A 9,609-nucleotide genomic window follows, 5' to 3' on the forward strand; every position below is an offset into this window, starting at 1 on the left:
AACGGACCTAATCCATCGGTAAAACACAATAAATCCATTGGTATATCTCTAAATGGGCTATACTGATGGGAAAAAAAATTATAACAATGGCTCATCCATCCGTAGGTATAGGCACCGTAACAATATGGTTTTACTGATGGATTTGGTCTTCGTCGGTATAAACCCATGTGTAATACCTACGGCCCGAATGTTAATAACAACGACAAATAACCGTCGGTAAAGAAACAAAAAGAGCTTATTCAAAGATCTTTACTAACAAAACAATCCATCGGTAAAAGTATTGGTATTTTTTAAATTATTGACGAAGCTTCCGTCGATATAGCCACTAGTTAGATATTTTCCAGGTTTTAAAGCTATAAATTTTTAATGGTAGCCCATGACCGTTGCATAGATGAACATTCACTAAAAAAATATTTGCTTTTAAATCATATTATTTTAAATTCATTTATTATATGAAATTAGTCATACAAATATTGAAATCACCTCTCAAAAAATTACAAATCATCTTTATTAATAGAAATTTCATTATATAAAACATAACATAGAAATACAACTTAAAAAGAAGTTTTGGACTAAACAACCAAAACCGAAAAAAACATCAAACAACCAAGTTTGAGAATCATTGACTTATTATTTAAAGATTTAGGAATCCTTGATCAACATTACATAAGCTGTCTAGTTTTCATTCCTCCTCACAACATTAAACCTATTTGCCACTTAACAAGTCCATAAGAGTGTAATGTTCAGTGTCCACATCTAACTCCCTCTTATGCACGCTAGCACTAAACCTTGCAACCACTTTTCATTATTACATCATGGAGATTTAGCTCATGGCATATAGCAATACATCTGCAAAATGAAAAGAGTTTCTTATTTAGTACCTAAACCAACTTTAACGTAAACTATGTGAACCCTTTAGACTTAATTTGTGTTTCATTTAGCTAAGAAAACTTTGACAATGGAGCTGTTTCATAATAGTTGAAGTTGTTGAATTGAATTACTTAATTGTTTTGTTTTTAAATGGATAAAATAATAAAATGTTCTTATAAAAGTTCTCTAAACCAACTTCTTTAGAAGGTCATTTCTAAAACTTAAAGAAATGACACTAGTAATCAATTTTTTCATCCTTTATTTATTTTCGTATTTTTCCACTACAAATAATCCCTAATACTTAGATCTCTATTTGAAACAAATGGATAAAAAGACAAATGTACCAACATAGATATCTATCTTTATAGCTATCGATAAGCATGAAAGACGCACTTGAGCTCTGTTGGGTGGACAAGTACAAGCAATAGCTGAACAAATTAGCTGACACAAGTAGTTGCCAAAGGATTTGGAATGGCTGCCCAAGTAAATGGTTGCCAAAGGAATTAGAAATGTTATTAAGAAAATGAAATCTAATCTTAATAATAGAATTAAGCAATTACTTTAAAATCAAATTAATTTTGTATACAAACACAAAGGAAAAAAATAAAGCAACCACTTAAATGCCTGCAAACTACAGTACAAATGATTCTTGGTCTTGGATTGGAAGTTTCCATATAGAAAGGTTCTTGGATTGTAAACCCACTCCTACATGTTAAAACTTCAGAAGCTTATGATTGTCACCAAGATTTCTTTTGCATGTTCACCCAAAACCTGCTGTTTCACTTGGTGAAATCCTATATGTAAAATCTATCACTTATGGTTTGAAAAGTACTTTTCTTGAAGATAATGGAGTCTATCATCAAGATTTATTCTTGTTCTAACACATTTTTTATCAATAATCTTGTTCTAACACTTAATATGTAAGACTAAAGTGGAAATTCTCTTGTTGTCTTTAGCCATGCCATACAAAACCTCTTTTTCCTTAAATGACTTTTTACATCTCATAAAACTATAATCATATTTCAATAATGCTTCAATTTGAAAGTTGCCACTTTGTGCAAAAAATTCCAAGATCCTGGACAGTGGGCTGACATTGGGTTTTGGCATCTTTTCAAAACAGTAACCTACTGTACAAAAACTGAAGCATCACCAAACATTTCTCATTTAGCCTCTAATTTTTAGTTGATTCATAGTAGTAAAGGTCCTTTTCCCATCTATTTTCTATTGGATTCAGCACTTAGAGCATCTTGTATCCTACTATAAGTATAATATAATGATATTCCCTCCTATTTAGACACTCTTATCCAAATATTGGAAAAAAATGTTACAAAAACAAAGGCTCAATAATAAACTCATATAACCAACTAGAAATACATAGAAAATAATGAAGGAGTAGATACAAAACCTTTATCAAAGGAACAAGAGAAAGCTGAATGGATGTAGGATAGCAACCAGGTTTAGCAATTAGCCATGCTGAAATTCTTCTCTTAAAATTTCTGTCAAACCATAAATAGCTTCTTTCTGCATCTAGATAAGTAAAATATATTAGTTAAATTCATACCTCTTCACAAAAAAGGGAAAAAAAAAAAGAGAAAACAAGAAAGTAGTTAAACATATCCTAAATTAATACATGTCAAGCATGAAGAGATCAAATATGCATATCAGTCAACTCTGCCCAAGGTAGATATCTAATGTGAAGATCATGAGCGAATAAGAAATATGAATTACATACAGAGCCTGGGGTTGACCATACCCAAGTATCATTACATATTGGCTGATACGTATTGTTCCGGGACCCTTCCAATACGCCCCTACAGTGGGTGTATCGGGGGTTTGACCGGTTCAGGGGATGAAGGGGTCCGAGATCGGCTCCTCTGAACCAGTTTCAAAAAAAAAATAAAAAAAAAAGTAAAAAAACAAGTATCAAAATGCCCGATACGCCCCTATCGGCATATCAGGCGTATCGATATTTTGAACTTTGATCATACCATTCCTCATACTCATCAATATTTCTTAGCCGAAAATCCTACAAAATGATCTCATTTTAATTTCTATACTAATTACACTCTGGTGAGAACTTCTTTGAAATGCATGTAATGAGACCATGAAATTAGACAAACTAATTGTACTAAGAAGTGCAACCAAAGCATACTATAAAAAGACCAACACAAAGGCTGAGCTAAAAGGAAATTTTACATAGTGCAAGCTGACCAAAAACAAAGAACAGTCAAGATAGCTGATGTAGGGTTCCATCTAGACAAGTTGTCCATCCTAGAGGCCAAAGACTACACTTCTATATAAGGTCTAAAAATCCATGGGCCTGCACCTGAGAGTTACTAAATACACTTGAATTTTCTTAAACAATTAGAGAGGACAAACCTGTAGAGAAAAACAATTTGAAACCTTGTAGTAATAGAGAAGCTCTTTTCTGAGTGAGTTCCCCTCTCCAACACCTGCAGGGATAATGGTTTAAGCGCCAACAACTTAAAAATGGATATGAAATTAAACAGAACAGAATGACAAAACAGGATTCATGTAGCTAACCCCATATAATTTGGCATGAACTGAATGGTGAAACATGGATACTTCTGAATATAGGCTGTAAGGGTGTATTAGAGTAGGAGGATACAATATTTTAATTTTGTATGAAGATGGCTTTGATGTCCAACAAGCTAGGTTTGAATAGTAGACAAAGCCTTTGTCTCTTTAAAAATAAATCCAAGTACCTCTTCCCCTGAGAGTTGACTTCTAGTGTTAGCTGGCAATATCTAACCACTACAACAAAGATTGTACAATGATATATACCTATGGCATATAGTCTGTATCAATATGCGCTTAAATGATATATGCAGGCTTGTTTTTGTAAACTTTTATTGTCTCCAAAATATTGCCCACATTCCTCTAAGCTAGAGAACAAAAGAAAGATTGTCAAGGGAAACAAATTGAAGATGTTTTGTCAATATATTGGACATCATATCTTAAAATATTGTCCACAAGATTACAACAAACAAAATTTTATCAAATATTCCCAGTACTAATGAATAGAAAATAATGTCATTTAGTACTAATTCCTTGAAAAGAAAAAAAAATATCATAGCAAGAAAGAAAAGTAATGGTGCAATACCTCCATCCACAAAGAAGGGTACAATCACGAAGTAAAGTAGTCCTTGTCACTTAAAGTAAATGCTTAATTAGAGGCCTCTGAATTGTATAACAGTTTGGGCCTACAAATTAGAGTTTCTTTTCTTTCATTTGCCTTTTCTCCTTCTTGTATAAGATGCCTTCTTAGGTTTCATTTGGCCTTAAAACATAATTTGTTGGAATAAGAACCTTGTTAGGGGAATCAAACTTATAGTCTTTCTCAACTAACACTATGGTTGTATTTGATTTGATGCAAATAAGGATGAAATAGAAAGTTGAGGGAAGTTGTTAAGGAATTTCTTATTTTCTATCAAACCAAACAAGCCTAAAACTTACTAGGTGAATCCACTGAATGGGGTTTCAAAGGCCACAATATATGGAACCTTTGTTTGAATATTAATCTCTATTTATTCTTTTTATCATCTTTATTTATTCTTATAATCCTGTTTTGGATAGAACTTGATGCAACTCTAGTTCTTCACCAAAAATAGATCCCATCAAAACCTTGTTCTCAATTTTCTTGTCAAGAGTCAATACTAATCCATCCCACCTCAGAAAGCAATTAATTTATTATTATTATTATTGATATTGTTTCTTGTCAACAAAAACTTGGTTAGCATCAAGACAAAATGGAAAATAATGGGTTTTGAATAGCAAATAAAAACAAACAAATAAATAATAAATAAATAAAGGAATAAATACATTTTAAAACTTGTTAAAAGCCCAAGAATGAAACAAAAAACACTAATGCCAATAGAAGCCTCAAGACATGCAACCATATGGAAAAAATCAAAACAAAATTACAAATATTGGGAACCAAATGTGAACTGATGATTTCGTTGGCAGCAAAGGGTGATACGGTGACATGTAAACTGTTGATACCATCGGTGTCTTCATTGCAGAGACCTCATAACTAAAATCGATCTCAGTCGTGTAACCCTTACCAACTCGATCATCGAATACCGACAGAGCCACTCTTTCTTTTCACACCAGTTACCCTTCTTTCTCCCCCTTGACTGTTCAAGTTATGACCACTAAAATCTTGATAGTTTTTAGTAATTCGAACACCTTTCATAGGCAAAGGAAGAAAAGCAAAATGGGAAAGAAAATAGAATGGAGATTTACTTTCAATGAATGATTCGATTGGAACAAGGGGAGAAATGACAAGAAGAAGAGAGAGGAGGAACTAAGAGGCATGAAGAGGTTATATTGAGGAGACGAAGAGAATGGTTTCTCGCCTAATGTTTTTTTGGGCGCCAAATTAGAAAACAACAAGTCATTCTATTTTGTCGTATAAAAATGTGATTAGAGGCCAGGGACAATATGGCACCTCTATAATAACAAATAGATAGAGGTGTAAATTGGGTTTTAAGTCCATGGGCCTGTACAACACAACATGACCGAATGGGCTATGTCGCCTACGGCTAGTGGCATGACCCATATATATTTATATATAATTGAATTTTTAATTTTATTATATTATATTATTTTATTATTGTATATATAAACAATTGCATACATCAAAATTCATATAAAATAAAATTGTAAGATCTTTTTTTATTTTTTTGTCTATATTTTAATTTATATTAAAATTTTCACTATTTTTTTCAATTTTTTTAAAAAACATGGCTTGGCCTAGTCTGTAACTCGACCTAACCCAAGGATCAGCATGTGGGGAGGTAAGCACAGACCGCACACAAAGTTGTGCCATGCTGGCCCATCATGGTATATATATAGGTGTTCTCGGTCCGATTTGGAGAATATCTCAAACCAAACCAATAAACTATAGTTTGAGAAATTTTGAAACCATTTTATTACAGTTTGGTGCGGTTTGGGGATTTTGGACCATTCTATAATTTTATTGGGCTTAACCAATTTGAAAGCCCAATTAACTCCCTTAAAAGTTAAAACTTAGAACTTTTATTTATTATTTTATTATAAAATAAATAGTTTATTATATATTTATACATTGTATATGTATGTATGTATATATAAAATTTCGGATTACGATTTATAGTTTAGTTCGGTTTATAGAATTCAATAAACCAAACCAAAACAAAACTGTAAACACAATTTATAAAATTATAAACTGAACCAAACATCGTTGACCCGGGAAGGTGGGTCCATTTGGGTTGGGAACCATTTAGGGTATTGATATTGCTTTAACCCCAAACCATCCTTTTGCCCAAAACCGTTGAATTGGTCGATGACCTACTAACTGTTGAGCAATCAAATTGTTGACCCATCAATTTGATCCAAACAATGGTTTTGGGGCATTTTTATTTTAATTTATTTTGATTTTTAAATTTTCATAGCCTGATCCATTTAGACCGAATGGTTGAACCATTGACTCAAAAGTTAGTGACTATATATATATATATATAAATATATATGTGTGTGTAAATATATACTATATAGAGTAAATAATTTATAATTACATTTACGTTGGGGTTCTGACCGGTTCAGGGGGTGGAAGAGCCTTAAACTGGCCTCCTGAACTGGTTTTGAAAAAAAAGTAAAAAAGCACTGCTGATATTGCCCGATAGTATCGGGCCGATACGCCCCTATCGACATATCAGACATATCGGTATTTAGAACCTTGATTACATACTACATGTGATATGTTTATACATATTTCATTTTAGGTCAAATTTATATTTTATTTTAGTTTCTTTCTATAATTAATAGATAAAAAAGCTAAACAATTAGAATTTGAGGCCAAAAAAGGTTTCTTTTGGCAAATAGCAAGACAAGGCACCTTTTGCACCTTTGAACATGTAGAACTCAAAAAGTTAAGCAAAATAAAACAAACCATCACCCCAATTGGACAATCAAGAACAAAGTTATGGCCCCCAAAAGTTTTCATCTTACAACTTGTGACCCAATAACCAAGCCAAGTGGGTCAACAATTCAATTACACAGATTGAATATAGTTTTGACCAACATCGTTCTTTACATTTCTCTCCCCCGTCAACCAGTGTTCTTTACAAAAAGATTGAAAAGAGGTTGGGATTCTTCATTCATTACAACAAAGTTAAGATATAGTAGTATTTTTTCGGATCACATTTATTAATCATCACTATATGTTAGATTCAATGATAGATATTAAAATTACCTCTACATACCAATGCTTTCAACTTGTTGTTGACTTGGGTTCTCTCTTTAGTAATTTAGATTCCTTGTGATTTTTTATATTTTTTGCCAAAAATTCTTTATTTTTTGCTTAAAATATCAATTTCTAGTATAAAAATTAAACCAAAAACAAATAATGTCATAATATATAACATACACATACATAGTTGAAAATCTATACCAATGGATGTTAAGAATCCGATGGAATATATAAGTTATATAGCGACGGATTATAGATTTTGTCAGTATAGTTTGGAACTATAATGACGAGCACATGAATCCGTCGATATTTTATAGATATATAGTGATGGATGAAAACACCTGTCGCTACAAACTACTAATACCAATGGATTTCAGCCATTGGTAAACATGGTTGTCATTATATATAGGCTTTAGCGATAGATTTATTCTTCCAATGGTAAATTTTAAGGCATGCAGTGATGGATGAACATATCCATTGTTAGAAACTATTTATACCAATGGATTTTGACCGTTAGTAAAAATGTTCGTCGGTAAATGTACTTTTTTGTAGTGAGGTAGAGGACACTCTAGATTGGCAATATGTTTGTTCTCATATCATCTCTTTGCAAGACATTGTAATGAAAATTCCCTTGAGTTAGATTGTCCAAACTTTAAATCATTTTAGATTGGATAAGGGTGGATCCATTTAATGCAGATCACACTTAACCAGATTGAATTAAATTCGAAATTGGACAAATGGATAACTTTTGTAGCCTTATTTGAAGGAAGTTGTTCCAAGGAGCCCCTGTTGCACCATAATTTGGCCTTTTCTTTCTCTATCTACCAGAGGTAACTTGTTCAAACTCCTTATTTCTTATTTATTATGGGGATTGGCTAGGTGCCTCGACAACTATGAAGCACACACCATATGTCTGTCCTTCATGGTTTGAGAGATCATCTAACTCTATAGTAGAAGTAGAATGAGTATCCTACCAAAAAATGGGTTATGTTGTTTGGCCATCACATTCATATAAAATTTCTCTGTCGGACCTAAATATTATGTGCTTTCTTTTTCCTCCATTTTATTATTTGAGAATGGGATAACAATGTTCAACAAGTTGTCCTACTAAACCTAAAATTCCTACAATGTTTCCATACTACCAATGCTAGAGTTTTTTTATTCTCCATCAAAATGTTTACAATTGATTCTTCATTGTCTTCATCTTCAAGAATGCCTTTAGGCTTTCTGTTTTATTTTATTTTTAATCAACAAGGAAATTCATTAAGCATTAGGAAAATTGAAGAAAGTACAACAACAAGGAATGTTCCAATAAATGACCCAAGAAACATAAGTCTAAACTTTTGCCCAAAATAACTCATGTCTATTAACCCCCTGTTTAGCCAATACATCAGCCATTCCATTTGTAGTTCTCCTAACCCAACTAATTAAAGGTAGTGTTGAGTTCCCTTGAGAAGTAGACCATCTCCCTAGAGGTGTGTCTATACATCTAAGGAGTTGAATTGATTTTCCTTGTCCAATATATAATTTGTTTTGAATCCCCTTCCATAACTAGCTCTCAGAATGTCTTTAGGCTTTCTATTGTGCATTGGATTTGGATTATGCAAAGGAAAGGATAACAGAGGTCTGATAGCCCTCTGATGGAGTTGTGGTATCAATCTCTTTCCACTTGTGTTTTTCCTTTTCATTCCACTTCATTGTCTATCCTAAGGTAGACCATCGTAGTCTACATCACCTATTCACCAACCTACTTGACTTCCTCGAAGACACATGCTCTTTTAATTGGTCATGCAATTAAACTGATGTCATTGAGCCAAACCTAACCTTCATTCTAAAGACTTGGACTGATGATCTTGCAGAAATAATTCCAATTTGGTAGATTTATTAACTAAGCTTGGAAGAACTTGAAGAGAGGTTACCAATGTGATGTTTTTTAGCAGCATTCCAATCAAGTCAACTCTGTAATTTTCTGTTTTACCATTCAAGGGAAAACCTTTTGGTTCATTGAATTCTTGTTGGCTAGAAATAAAGATAAAAAACAACATGTGGTGGATTTATAAAATCCTCCTAAAGCTCCTCACTACATGTTTAACATTCCTATGGCCCTCCAATCTAAATGAAATAACATAACTTTAGAGAATAAAGAAATAAAACAGCCACATGACATATTAAAATAATTCCCTAATGCTCCTCGCCATGTGGTTTGGCATTCCATGACACTCCACATTATAGTAAAACAGAAAGTACATACTTTTTACAAACAAGTAGTTGCCCTGTAGTTTCCATCAATGAATTTAATGGTTCTTTCACTATTCCATTGTGAACCATTTGCAATGGCGGTAGAGGTGAAGTGGTGCTATTGTAGCAAATGAAACCAAAGATATAAATTGAGAAATATAAGGCATTCAATTGAGAAGTCTTGCTTCCTACCTCACACCTAAACAAATAACTCTGGTCTTACCTCAACTTTATTTCATATAAGGCGA

General features: G+C 32.7%; 1 long non-coding RNA gene across 2 annotated transcripts; it reads right to left on the bottom strand.

The window, feature by feature from the left end:
• Window positions 1–602: 602 nt before the first annotated feature.
• LOC104600878 (uncharacterized) lies at window positions 603–5,254 on the bottom strand. Of its 2 annotated transcripts, XR_016084602.1 has the most exons (5): window positions 3,676–5,254; window positions 3,415–3,604; window positions 3,250–3,323; window positions 2,276–2,397; window positions 603–849 (listed from the first exon to the last, which is right to left on the bottom strand). It is a non-coding gene; the product is annotated as an uncharacterized LOC104600878 (long non-coding RNA). The 2 variants fall into 2 exon arrangements; XR_016084601.1 differs by having other exon boundaries at window positions 3,415–5,254.
• Window positions 5,255–9,609: the final 4,355 nt, after the last annotated feature.

Source organism: Nelumbo nucifera, chromosome 3 (assembly GCF_055504915.1).
Source record: "Nelumbo nucifera cultivar China Antique chromosome 3, China Antique-T2T, whole genome shotgun sequence".
NCBI lineage: Eukaryota > Viridiplantae > Streptophyta > Magnoliopsida > Proteales > Nelumbonaceae > Nelumbo > Nelumbo nucifera.